Source organism: Scyliorhinus torazame, chromosome 5 (assembly GCF_047496885.1).
Source record: "Scyliorhinus torazame isolate Kashiwa2021f chromosome 5, sScyTor2.1, whole genome shotgun sequence".
Taxonomy (NCBI): Eukaryota; Metazoa; Chordata; class Chondrichthyes; order Carcharhiniformes; family Scyliorhinidae; genus Scyliorhinus; species Scyliorhinus torazame.
In genome coordinates, this window is record NC_092711.1 from 120524253 (window position 1) to 120537998 (window position 13746).

Genomic DNA, 13746 nt, shown 5'->3' on the forward strand with positions numbered 1-13746 from the left:
CTCACGCAGGATATGTCTCTTTGACCTGCGCAATGCTTCATGTCTCTATGATATTGCTCATCCCCATTTCCAGTCACACAGATGTTTGAATATTTTTTTCCACAGACTTACATTTTGTTTCCGATTAATCGAGTGACTGTCACATTTTGATCTGATGTTTGGTTTGTGTTTTCTGTCTTCAAATTCTGCTCTTCCAAAGTCCTGTAAACAGAAGTCATCACACTGTCAGTCCAAGATTAAACATTGAGAAGAGACAAACATTTCTCTTGGTTTGAGTTTGCTGTGTGTAAATCCTCCCCTTCCAACCCCCTGTAAAAGGAGTTTGCAGAATCCATCCCTGTCAGTCCAGGAGAGAAATTCACAACATTCTCTCCTTCTGCTGACAGATCAGGGCTACCGCGCATGCGCACTGCTTCACATGATTAAAGCTGGTGGAAATGGTTTCGGGCCTTTTTAAAAAAAATATTTTATTAAAATTTTTCAAACAAAAATGTTTCCGTTTTTACAACTCAACAAGGGATTATACATTAACTGGTTGTGGTGATACACCACTGTACTTCCCTAGCATTGTACATAGTTATATAATAGTTGTGTGTAACGTGGCCCTGTAATCCTGTGTATGGTACTGTGTATTGTACTCTAGCTCTGTAGAGGTTCGGTCACCTGTATGTAACCAGACCTGGCCACGGAGAGCTCCGCCTTAGCCACTCCCCCGGGAGTTAAGTATAAGACCCAACTTCTGGGACCGGCCCCATTTTGTCTGGGGTCATCTGTGTCGGGTAAGCTTCCTATGTAGTGTATTAAAGCCTTAGTTAAAGTCTCACATGTCTTTGTGGTTCTTGACGCTTAGTGCATCAATTTAATACACTACAGTTATAATGGAGGCTGCTCTGAAACCCGACAGGCTCTCGCTCGACCCGCACGCTCCACGCGCGGATCACCTTTTCACCTGCTGGCTCCGGTGTTTCGAGGCCTACCTGGAAGCATCCTCCGCCTTCGTCAAAACGGACGCTGACCGACTCAACCTCCTGTGCTCACGGCTCGACTACGGCCTTTTCGACCTCATCACGGGAACTACGACCTACGCCGACGCCATCGTGAAGCTCAAAAGCCGGTATGCACGAACTGTTCATTCTATTTACGCCCGCCACCGCCTCGCCTCCCGGCACCAGCAGCCGGGTGAACCCCTATCCGTGTTCGTTCGGGACCTCCGTGCCCTCGCGCTCACCTGCAACGCGCCAGCAGTCTCCGCTGAGCAGAGCACTGAGGCCCTGGCACTCGATGCCTTTGTAGCTGGCATCGCTTCCGTCCCAATTCGCCAACTCCTACTGGCACAAACTACCCTGACTCTGGACACGGCAGTCACTATGGCAGAGGCCCAACAGGCAGCCTATGACAATAATGTGTCCTACACGCCAGCACAAACTTCCTATGCGCCTGCCCACGTTCCCTACGTGGCCGCTACCTCCCAGCAACAACCCCTGCAAGTCATGGCCCACCCAGCCACACCAGCAGTAAAAATAATGCCTGGGCCCCAGTGTTACTTTTGTGGCCAGGCAAAACACCCCAGGAAACGCTGTCCTGCTAGAGATGCTACCTGTTCAGCCTGTGGCAAGAAAGGCCATTTTTCAAATGTCTGCTGCTCCACTGCTGCCTCGGGGTCCAACACCGCGGCCTGCTACTCCTGGGTGCCGCCATCCTCCGTTCCCGGCTCGATATTCGACATGTGCGACGCATGGGCGCTGCCATCTTTGATTATCCCCGGCCCGGCTCCCTTCACTTCCGGTCCGCCGCACGTCACTTCCGGTCCGCTGCCGATCGTCGCTTCCGGGTCCGCCCCGCCGCCGATCGTCACTTTCGGACCTGCACACTCGACCTCTGGCCCCCCCTCCACGTGGTCTGCATGGGCGCCGCCCGGAACCCCGACTTACGTCACTTCCGGTCCACCGCCGATCGTCACTTCCGGTCCTGCGCACTCGACCGAAATGCTGCAAACAACTGAGATGCAGCCAGCGACAGCAACCTGCCCTCCAACAGCAGCCTACGACGCCTGGGCGCCGCCACCTTCTTCCGCAGGCCGCTCCCCGGATCCGGCACCCTTCTCCAACAGCTCCACCATCGCATCCATCGTCCTCGACCAGGACCGACCGCATCAGCTCGCCAGATCCACCATGGAGGTTCAGGTAAATCGTTTCACTGTTACCTGCCTCTTCGACAGCGGCAGCACGGAGAGCTTCCTCCACCCGGACACCGTGCGCTGCTGATCCCTCAATGTACTACCCACGCGCAGGCATATTTCCATGGCCTCCAACTCCCAGTCGGCCGAGGTTTCGGGCTACTGCATCGTCACCCTCTCAGTGAACGGCGCGGTGGTCCAGGATTTCAAATTCATGGTCCTCCCTCACCTCTGCGCCGCCGTGATCCTCGGCCTGGACTTCCAATGCCACCTGCGCAGCCTCACCTTGCGTTTTAACGGCCCCCTCCCCTCCCCTCCCGGTCTCCAACCCCCAGTTCTTCCCTGATCCCCCCCCGGGTCCCACCTGTAGTCTCTCCACGCTCAGGATCCCCCCCCTTCACGGTTTGCTAATCTCACCCCCGACTGCAAGCCCGTGGCTACTAAAAGTTGGCGTTACAGTTTCGGGGACCGCCAATTCATTCGAGCGGAGATTAAACGCCTTCTCTCGGAAAAGATCATTGCTCACAGCACCAGCCCCTGGCGAGCCCAAGTGGTGGTAGTCAAGTCTAGCGAGAAACACCGCATAGTCATTGACTACAGTCAGACCATCAACCGGTACACGCTGCTTGATGCGTATCCCCTCCCCCACATATCTGACATGGTCAACTGGATTGCACAGTACCGGGTGTTCTCCACCATAGACACCTATGTAGTGTATTAAAGCCTTAGTTAAAGTCTCACATGTCTTTGTGGTTCTTGACGCTTAGTGCATCAATTTAATACACTACAGTTATAATGGAGGCTGCTCTGAAACCCGACAAGCTCTCGCTCGACCCCCACGCTCCACGCGCGGTCACCTTTTCACCTGCTGGCTCCGGTGTTTCGAGGCCTACCTGGAAGCATCCTCCGCCTTCGCCAAAACGGACGCTGACCGACTCAACCTCCTGTGCTCACGGCTCGACTACGGCCTTTTCGACCTCATCACGGGAACTACGACCTACGCCGACGCCATCGTGAAGCTCAAAAGCTGGTATGCACGAACTGTTCATTCTATTTACGCCCGCCACCGCCTCGCCTCCCGGCACCAGCAGCCGGGTGAACCCTGATCCGTCTTCGTTCGGGACCTCCGTGCTCTCGTGCTCACCTGCAACGCGCCAGCAGTCACCGCTGAGCACCGCTGAGCCTGCTGAGCAGGCCCTGGCACTCGATGCCTTTGTAGCTGGCATCGCTTCCGTCCCAATTCGCCAACTCCTACTGGCACAAACTACCCTGACTCTGGACACGGCAGTCACTATGGCAGAGGCCCAACAGGCAGCCTATGACAATAATGTGTCCTACACGCCAGCACAAACTTCCTATGCGCCTGCCCACGTTCCCTACGTGGCCGCTACCTCCCAGCAACAACCCCTGCAAGTCATGGCCCACCCAGCCACACCAGCAGTAAAAATAATGCCTGGGCCCCAGTGTTACTTTTGTGGCCAGGCAAAACACCCCAGGAAACGCTGTCCTGCTAGAGATGCTACCTGTTCAGCCTGTGGCAAGAAAGGCCATTTTTCAAATGTCTGCTGCTCCACTGCTGCCTCGGGGTCCAACACCGCGGCCTGCTACTCCTGGGTGCCGCCATCCTCCGTTCCCGGCTCGATATTCGACATGTGCGACGCATGGGCGCTGCCATCTTTGATTATCCCCGGCCCGGCTCCCTTCACTTCCGGTCCGCCGCACGTCACTTCCGGTCCGCTGCCGATCGTCGCTTCCGGGTCCGCCCCGCCGCCGATCGTCACTTTCGGACCTGCACACTCGACCTCTGGCCCCCCCTCCACGTGGTCTGCATGGGCGCCGCCCGGAACCCCGACTTACGTCACTTCCGGTCCACCGCCGATCGTCACTTCCGGTCCTGCGCACTCGACCGAAATGCTGCAAACAACTGAGATGCAGCCAGCGACAGCAACCTGCCCTCCAACAGCAGCCTACGACGCCTGGGCGCCGCCACCTTCTTCCGCAGGCCGCTCCCCGGATCCGGCACCCTTCTCCAACAGCTCCACCATCGCATCCATCGTCCTCGACCAGGACCGACCGCATCAGCTCGCCAGATCCACCATGGAGGTTCAGGTAAATCGTTTCACTGTTACCTGCCTCTTCGACAGCGGCAGCACGGAGAGCTTCCTCCACCCGGACACCGTGCGCTGCTGATCCCTCAATGTACTACCCACGCACAGGCATATTTCCATGGCCTCCAACTCCCAGTCGGCCGAGGTTTCGGGCTACTGCATCGTCACCCTCTCAGTGAACGGCGCGGTGGTCCAGGATTTCAAATTCATGGTCCTCCCTCACCTCTGCGCCGCCGTGATCCTCGGCCTGGACTTCCAATGCCACCTGCGCAGCCTCACCTTACATTTTAACGGGCCCCTCCCCTCCCCTCACGGTCTCCAACCCCCAGTTCTTCCCTGATCCCCCCCGGGTCCCACCTGTAGTCTCTCCACGCTCAGGATCCCCCCCCTTCACGGTTTGCTAATCTCACCCCCGACTGCAAGCCCGTGGCTACTAAAAGTTGGCGTTACAGTTTCGGGGACCGCCAATTCATTCGAGCGGAGATTAAACGCCTTCTCTCGGAAAAGATCATTGCTCACAGCACCAGCCCCTGGCGAGCCCAAGTGGTGGTAGTCAAGTCTAGCGAGAAACACCGCATGGTCATTGACTACAGTCAGACCATCAACCGGTACACGCTGCTTGATGCGTATTCCCTCCCCCGCATATCTGACATGGTCAACTGGATTGCACAGTACCGGGTGTTCTCCACCATAGACTTGAAATCCGCCTACCACCAGCTCCCTATCCGCCTGGAGGACCGTAACTTCACGGCCTTCGAGGCGGACGGCCGCCTCTACCACTTTCTTAGGGTACCCTTTGGCGTCACCAATGGAGTCTCGGTCTTCCAACGGGAGATGGACCGAATGGTGGACCAGAACAGACTGCGGGCTACCTTCCCGTATCTGGACAACGTCACCATCTGCGGCCACAACCAGCAGGACCATGACATCAACCTCACTAAATTCCTCCAAACTGCCAAACGCCTCAATCTCACATACAACGAGGCAAAATGTGTTTTCGGCACCACCCGCCTCGCCATACTCGGCTACGTGGTGGAGAACGGTGTCCTCGGCCCCGATCCCGACCATCTGCGCCCCCTTCTCGAACTCCCCATTCCCACCTGCCCCAAAGAACTGAGGCGATTCCTCGGGTTCTTTGCCTACTATGCCCAGTGGGTGCCCGAGTACGCTGACAAGGCCCGACCCCTCCTCCGTTCCCCCTCATTCCCCCTCCCGCCCGAGGCCTGCCAGGCCTTCCACCTCCTAAAAACCGCTATCGCCAAAGCCGCCATGCATGCGGTAGACAAGTCTGCACCATTCCAAGTCGAGAGCGATGCCTCCGACTTTGCCCTGGGTGCCACCCTCAACCAGGCGGGCAGGCCCATCGCCTTCTTTTCCCGCACACTCCAAGGCCCCGAGATCCGCCACTTCTCTGTTGAGAAGGAGGCACAAGCCATAGTGGAAGCCGTCCGGCACTGGAGGCACTACCTGGCCGGAAAACCATTTATCTCGTTACTGACCAACGATCAGTTGCGTTCATGTTCGACAACAAACAACGAGGTAAAATCAAAAATAATAAGATATTACGGTGGAGGATCGAACTCTCCACCTACAATTATACTATCTTATACCGGCCAGGTAAGCTCAATGATCATCCTGATGCCCTGTCCCGTAGTACTTGTGCCAACGCACAGGATGACCGACTGCGGGCACTACATAATGACCTCTGTCACCCGGGCGTCAGGCGGCTCTACCACTACACCAAGGGCCACAACCTGCCCTTCTCAGTCGAGGAGGTCAAGGCCATGACTAGGGACTGCCAAGTCTGTGTGGAGTGCAAGCCGCAATTCTACAAGCCAGACAAGGCGCACCTAATCAAGGCTACCCGCCCCTTTGAACGTCTCAGCATTGACTTCGAAGGGCCCCTTCCCACCCACAACCGCAACACGTACTTCCTCAACGTCATCGACGAGTACTCGCGGTTCCCCTTCGCCATTCCCTGCCCAGACATGACCTCCGCCACCGTCATCAAAGCATTGCACGACCTCTTCATGCTGTTCGGTTATCCCAATTACATTCACAGTGACCGGGGCTCCTCCTTCATGAGTGAGGAGCTGCGTCGGTACCTGCTCGCCAGGGGCGTTGCCTCGAGCAGGACGACCAGTTACAACTCCCGGGGGAACGGACAGGTGGAGAGGGAGAACGCAACAGTTTGGAAGGCCGTGCTGCTAGCCCTCAAGTCCAAAGGCCTACCAGTCTCCCGTTGGCAGGAGGCCCTCCCTGCCGCACTCCACTCCATCCGGTCCCTTTTGTGTACTGCAACGAATGCTACCCCTCATGAGCGGATGTTTCTCTTCTCCAGATCGGCATCCGTGACATCGCTTCCATCCTGGCTCCTGTCCCCGGGAGACGTCCTGCTCCGCAAGCACGTGCGGACCTCTAAGGCGGAGCCCCTGATGGAGAGAGTCCGTCTCCTCCACGCCAACCCACAGTACGCGTACATAGCGTACCCCGATGGGCGTGAGGAGACCGTCTCCATCAAGGACCTGGCCCCCTCTGGGGCCCCTGCCGCCCCCGCCCCGCAACCTCCACCCCGCTCCCTCTCTGCTCCCGTCGATCCCTCGGCCTGTTAGTACTCCGTGCCAGCCGCTGTCATCCCGCAGTTTCGCCTTGAGCCAGCCGAAGCGGTGGGGGACGTCATGCCGCCTCGCGACCCAGCACCACCGACCGCACAGATACCGCCGGACACTACCTCAGCGCCGCAGCTCCGACGTTCAAAGAGACCGACCAAACCCATCGTTCGTCTCGACCTCTGACGACACGGAACCTCCTGATGGACTCTGTTCGTTACTCCCTGTTCACTGTGTTTGCTACTCCATATTTTCACCCCGGACTTCCTTCTAAACAAGGGGTGATACACCACTGTACTTCCCTAGCATTGTACATAGTTATATAATAGTTGTGTGTAACGTGGCCCTGTAATCCTGTGTATGGTACTGTGTATTGTACTCTAGCTCTGTAGAGGTTCGGTCACCTGTATGTAACCAGACCTGGCCACGGAGAGCTCCGCCTTAGCCACTCCCCCGGGAGTTAAGTATAAGACCCAACTTCTGAGACCGGACCCATTTTGTCTGGGGTCGTCTGTGTCGGGTAAGCTTCCTATGTAGTGTATTAAAGCCTTAGTTAAAGTCTCACATGTCTTTGTGGTTCTTGACGCTTAGTGCATCACTGGTAAATAACATTATTTAAACAATATATTGAACTTACAACAAAAACTAAAAAAGAAAAACAAATAGCAAAATCACAGAATAGTGCTCCCCCCCTCCCCCTCCCCCTGGGTTGCTGCTGCTGTCATTTCTATCTTTTCATTATCGTTCCGCGAGATAGTCAAGGAACGGTTGCCACCGCCTGGAGAACCCCTGAGCCGATCCTCTCAACGCAAATTTTATTCGTTCCAATCTTATGAACCCTGCCATGTCGTTTATCCAGGCCTCCACGCCCGGGGGCTTCGCTTCATTCCACATGAGTAGAATCCTACGCCGGGCTACTAGGGACGCAAAGGCCAAAATATCGGCCTCTTTCGCCTCCTGCACTCCCGGTTCTTCCGCAACCCCAAATATAGCTAACCCCCAGCCTGGCTTGACCCGGACCTTCACCACCTTTGAAATTACCCTTGCCACACACCCCCAGAACTCATGCAGTGCCGGACACGACCAGAACATGTGTGTGTGGTTCGCCGAGCTTCCTGAGCACCTCCCACACCTGTCCTCGACCCCGAAAAACCTGCTCAGTCTTGCTCCCATCATATGTGCTCTATGTAGAACCTTAAATTGAATCAGGCTAAGCCTGGCACATGAGGACGAGGAATTTACCCTACTTAGGGCATCCGCCCATAGCCCCTCCTCAATCTCTTCCCCCAGCTCTTCTTCCCATTTACCCTTCAGCTCCTCTATCATCGCCTCCCCCTCGTCCCTCATCTCCCGGTATATTTCGGACACTTTGCCCTCTCCAACCCATGCCCCCGAAATCACTCTATCTTGGATCCCCTGCATCAGGAGCTGCGGAAATTCCCTCACCTGTTGCCTCGTAAATGCCCTCACTTGCATATATCGGAAGGCGTTCTCTGGGGGCAACTTATATTTTTCTTCTAGCGCTCCCAGACTTGCAAACGTCCCGTCTATAAACAGGTCCCTCAGCTTCCTAATTCCTGCTCGTTGCCAACACTGGAACCCCCCATCCATCCTCCCTGGGATAAACCTGTGGTTATTCCTTATCGGGGACCACACCGAGGCACCCATCACTCCCCTGTGTCGCCTCCACTGCCCCCAGATCCTCAAGGTTGCCACCACCACTGGGTTTGTGGTGTACCTTTTCGGGCAGAATGGCAGCGGCGCCATCACCAGCGCTTTTAGGATCGTTCCCTTACAGGACGCCATCTCCAGCTTCTTCCACGCTGCTCCCTCTTCCTCCCTCATCCACTTACAGACCATCGACACATTGGCGGCCCAATAGTAGTCGCTCAAACTCGGCAGCGCCAGTCCCCCTCTGTCCCTGTTACGCTGCAGGAACCCCCTCTTTACTCTCGGGGTCTTTCCTGCCCACACAAAGCTCGTAATGCTCCTATCTATTTTTTAAAAAAAGGCCTTTGTGATCAGAATGGGGAGGCACTGAAACACGAAAAGAAACCTCGGGAGGACCACCATTTTAACTGCCTGCACTCTGCCCGCCAGCGACAGCGGCACCATATCCCACCTCTTAAAGTCCTCCTCCATCTGCTCCACCAGTCGCGTCAGGTTAAGTCTGTGCAGGGTTCCCCAGTTCCTGGCCACCTGGATCCCCAGGTATCGGAAGTTCCTTACCACTCTCCTCAGCGGCAGAGCATCTATCCCCCTACCCTGTTCCCCGGGGTGCATTACAAAAAGCTCGCTCTTCCCTATATTTAGTTTGTATCCCGAGAACTCTCCAAACTCCCTAAGTATCTGCATTACTTCTGGCATCCCCTCTACTGGGTCCGGAACGTATAGCAGTAGATCATCTGCGTAGAGCGACACTCGGTGCTCCTCCCCCCCTCTAAGCACCCCCCTCCACTTCTTAGAGTCCCTCAGCGCTATGGCCAATGGTTCAATTGCCAACGCGAACAGTAACGGGGACAGGGGGCACCCTTGTCTTGTACCCCTATGTAGCCAAAAATACCCCGATTTTTGCCGGTTTGTGACTACGCTTGCCATCGGGGCCCCATATATGAGTCTGACCCATCTAATAAACCCCTCACCGAACCCAAACCTCTTCAGCACCTCCCACAGATAGTCCCACTCCACCCTATCGAATGCCTTCTCTGCATCCATCGCCGACACTATCTCTGCCTCCCCCTCCGGTGGGGGCGTCATCATCACCCCCAGCAACCTTCGTACATTAACATTCAGTTGTCTCCCCTTTACAAACCGTCTGATCGTCATGCACCACCCCTGGGACGCAATCCTCTATCCTTGTCGCCATCACTTTGGCCAGCAGTTTGAAATCTACATTTAGGAGTGAGATAGGCCTGTATGACCCGCATTGCAGCGGGTCTTTATCTCGTTTCAGGATGAGCGATATCGTCGCCTCCGACATTGTCGGGGGTAGCATCCCCTTTTCCTTAGCCTCATTAAAGATTCTCGCCAAGAGCGGGGCCAACAGATCCATATACTTCCTGTAGAATTCCACCGGAAACCCGCCTGGTCCCGGGGCCTTCCCTGCCTGCATGTTCCCCAGTCCTTTAATCACCTCATCCACCTCGATTGGCGTCCCCGGACCTGCCACCTCCTGCCCCTTCACCTTCGGGAACCTTAGCTGGTCCAGAAAGTGTAGCATGCCTTCTTTTCCCCCCGGGGGTTGGGACTTATATAGCCTCTCATAAAAGGCCTTGAACACCTCGATCACTTTCCCTGCTCTCTGCTCCATATTTCCCGTTTCGTCCCTAACTCCCCCGATCTCTCTCGCCGCCATCCTCTTCCGAAGGTGGTGGGCCAACTGCCGGCTCGCCTTTTCCCCATACTCATATTGCATCCCCTGTGCCTTCCTCCACTGTGCCTCTGCCTTTCCCGTGGTCAGCAGGTCATACTCCGTCTGTAGTCTTCGTCTTTCTCTATATAGCCCTTCGTCTGGGGCCTCCGCATATTTTTTATCCACCCTCAAAATTTGCCCCACTTATCTCTCTCTTTCTTTGCCCTCTTGTTTCCCCTTGTGGGCTGTGATGGAGATCAGCTCTCCTCTAACCACTGCCTTCAGCGCTTCCCGTACTACCTCCACCTGACCCTCCCCATCATCGTTGACCTCCAGGTATCGCTCAATACACCCCCTCACCCTTCCGCAGACCCCCTCGTCCGCCAGTAGTCCCATATCTAGTCGCCAGAGTGGGCGCTGCTCCCTCTCCTAGTTCCAGATCCACCCAATGCGGGGCGTGGGCTGTAACGGCTATGGCCGAGTACTCCGTTCCTGCCACTTTCAGGATCAGTGCCCTTCCCAAAACGAAAAAGTCTATCCGGGAGTATACCTTATGGACGTGGGAGAAGAAAGAGAACTCTTTAGCCATCGGCCTGGCGAATCTCCACGGATCCACTCCCCCCATTTGTTCCATAAATCCCTTAAGCACCTTGGCCGCTGCCGGCCTTCTCCCGGTCCTGGATCTGGACCGGTCTAGATCCAGCACTGTGTTAAAATCCCCCCCCCCATTACCAAATTTCCCACCTCCAGGTCCGGGATACGTCCCAGCATTCGCTTCATGAATCCCGCGTCATCCCAGTTCGGGGCATACACATTCACCAGCACAACCGCCTCTCCCTGCAGTCTGCCACTCACCATCACATATCTGCCCCCACTGTCCACCACTATATTCTTAGCCTCGAATGATACACGTTTCCCCACCAATATTGTCACCCCTCTGTTTTTCGCGTCCAACCCTGAGTGGGCTACCTGTCCCACCCATCCTTTCCTTAGTCTAACCTGATCCGCCAACTTCAGGTGCGTCTCCTGGAGCATGACTATGTCCGCCTTCAGTCTCTTTAAGTGCGCAAACACCCGTGCCCTCTTAATCGGCCCATTTAAACCTCTCGCATTCCACGTGATCAGCCGGATTGGGGGGCCATTCCCCCCCCCCCCCCTCGTCGACTAGCCATCCCCTTTTTTAGGCCATCTCCTCATCCAGGTCCCGCGCACCCGTCTGTCCCCAGGCAGCGCCTTCCCACCCCGACCACCTCATCTCTAACCAGCTCCCCCTTGCACTCAGTAGCAGCAACCCAGTTAATCCCCCCCCCCCCCCCCCCGCTAGATGCCCCTCTAGCTTGGTTACTCCCCCCATATTGCTTCCGGAAGTCAGCTAAGTCTGGCTGACCTCGGCTTCCCCCGTTCACTCGTTGACCTCCCTGCGTGTGGGGCTCACTTCCTTCCTGCGCCTGTTTTCCCGCTATAATTTCCATAGCGCAGGAAAATACCCGCGCTTTCCTCTCGGCCCCGCCCCCTATGGCGCAGTTCCCTCATTCCCCTTCCCTGTCCCTTTTCCCACCGGCGCCCACATTTCTTCGCGTCCCCCCCCATCGGGGGGAGAAAAATTCCCCATCCAACATTGCTGTACACTAGCCCTCCCCTTTCCCCACTTTACATTTCTGTACCACCACCTCACTGTTTCTCTCCAAACATCAAACTCTCAAATCTAGTCCAGTTTCTCTTCTTGGATGAATGTCTATGCCTCATCCGCCGTCTCAAAGTAGTGGTGCTTGCCCTGATGCGTGACCCACAATCGCGCCGGCTGCAACATCCCAAATTTTATTTTCTTCCTATGGAGCACCGCCTTGGCCCGGTTAAAGCTCGCCCTCCTTCTCGCCACCTCCGCACTCCAGTCCTGATACACACGTATCACCGCATTCTCCCATTTGCTACTCCAAGCCTTCTTGGCCCAGCTCAGGGCCATCTCTCTGTCCCTGTAGCGATGGAACTTCACCACTATTGCTCTTGGTGTTTCCCCTGCCTTTGGTCTTCTCACGAGGACCCGGTACGCTCCCTCCACTTCCAGGGGGCCCGTTGGGGCCTCAGCTCCCATTAGTGTGTGGAGCATCGTACTCACATAAGCCCCAACATCAGCTCCCTCTGCTCCTTCGGGGAGACCTAGAATCCGTAGGTTTTTCCTCCTCGAGCTGTTCTCCAGGGCTTCCAGCCTTTCTATGCACCTCTTGTGTAGTGCCTCGTGTGTCTCCGTTTTTACCACCAGGCCCTGTATCTCATCTTAGAACATAGAACAATACAGCGCAGTACAGGCCCTTCGGCCCACGATGTTGCACCGAAACAAAAGCCATCCAACCTACACTATGCCATTATCATCCATATGTTTATCCAATAAACTTTTAAATGCCCTCAATGTTGGCGAGTTCACCACTGTAGCAGGTAGGGCATTCCACGGCCTCACTACTCTTTGCGTAAAGAACCTACCTCTGACCTCTGTCCTATATCTATTACCCCTCAGTTTAAAGCTCTGTCCCCTCGTGTCAGCCATATCCATCCGCGGGAGAAGGCTCTCACTGTCCACCCTATCCAACCCCCTGATCATTTTGTATGCCTCTATTAAGTCTCCTCTTAACCTTCTTCTCTCCAACGAAAACAACCTCAAGTCCATCAGCCTTTCCTCATAAGATTTTCCCTCCATACCAGGCAACATCCTGGTAAATCTCCTCTGCACCCGCTCCAAAGCCTCCACGTCCTTCCTATAATGCGGTGACCAGAACTGTACGCAATACTCCAAATGCGGCCGTACCAGAGTTCTGTACAGCTGCAACATGACCTCCCGACTCCGGAACTCAATCCCTCTACCAATAAAGGCCAACACTCCATAGGCCTTCTTCACAACCCTATCAACCTGGGTGGCAACTTTCAGGGATCTATGTACATGGACACCTAGATCCCTCTGCTCATCCACACTTTCAAGAACTTTACCATTAGCCAAATATTCCGCATTCCTGTTATTCCTTCCAAAGTGAATCACCTCACACTTCTCTACATTAAACTCCATTTGCCACCTCTCGGCCCAGCTCTGCAGCTTATCTATATCCCTCTGTAACCTGCTACATCCTTCCACACTATCGACAACACCACCGACTTTAGTATCGTCTGCAAATTTACTCACCCACCCTTCTGCGCCTACCTCTAGGTCATTGATAAAAATGACAAACAGCAACGGCCCCAGAACAGATCCTTGTGGTACTCCACTTGTGACTGTACTCCATTCTGAACATTTCCCATCAACCACCACCCTCTGTCTTCTTTCAGCTAGCCAATTTCTGATCCACATCTCTAAATCACCCTCAATCCCCAGCCTCCGTATTTTTTGCAATAGCCTACCGTGGGGAACCTTATCAAACGCTTTGCTGAAATCCATATACACCACATCAACTGCTCTACCCTCGTCTACCTGTTTAGTCACCTTCTCAAAGAACTCAATAAGGTTTGTGAGGCATG

The 13746-nt window shown here is 55.1% G+C and overlaps 2 protein-coding genes and 1 long non-coding RNA gene across 5 annotated transcripts in view; 1 reads left to right on the forward strand and 2 right to left on the reverse strand.

The window, feature by feature from the left end:
* LOC140421745 (uncharacterized) overlaps nucleotides 1-13746 on the forward strand; it is a 354082-nt gene that overhangs the window by 326026 nt on the left and 14310 nt on the right. The gene's annotated exons all lie outside the window — the stretch shown is intronic.
* The window catches only part of LOC140417895 (uncharacterized), a 217435-nt gene that overhangs the window by 161619 nt on the left and 42070 nt on the right, over nucleotides 1-13746 (reverse strand). The window lies entirely within an intron of this gene.
* LOC140421775 (uncharacterized) overlaps nucleotides 1-13746 on the reverse strand; it is a 30799-nt gene that overhangs the window by 9180 nt on the left and 7873 nt on the right. For both annotated transcript variants that reach the window (XR_011947062.1, XR_011947061.1), the window contains exon 2: nucleotides 112-201. This is a non-coding gene — a long non-coding RNA (uncharacterized lncRNA). The remainder of the gene's footprint in view (nucleotides 1-111; nucleotides 202-13746) is intronic.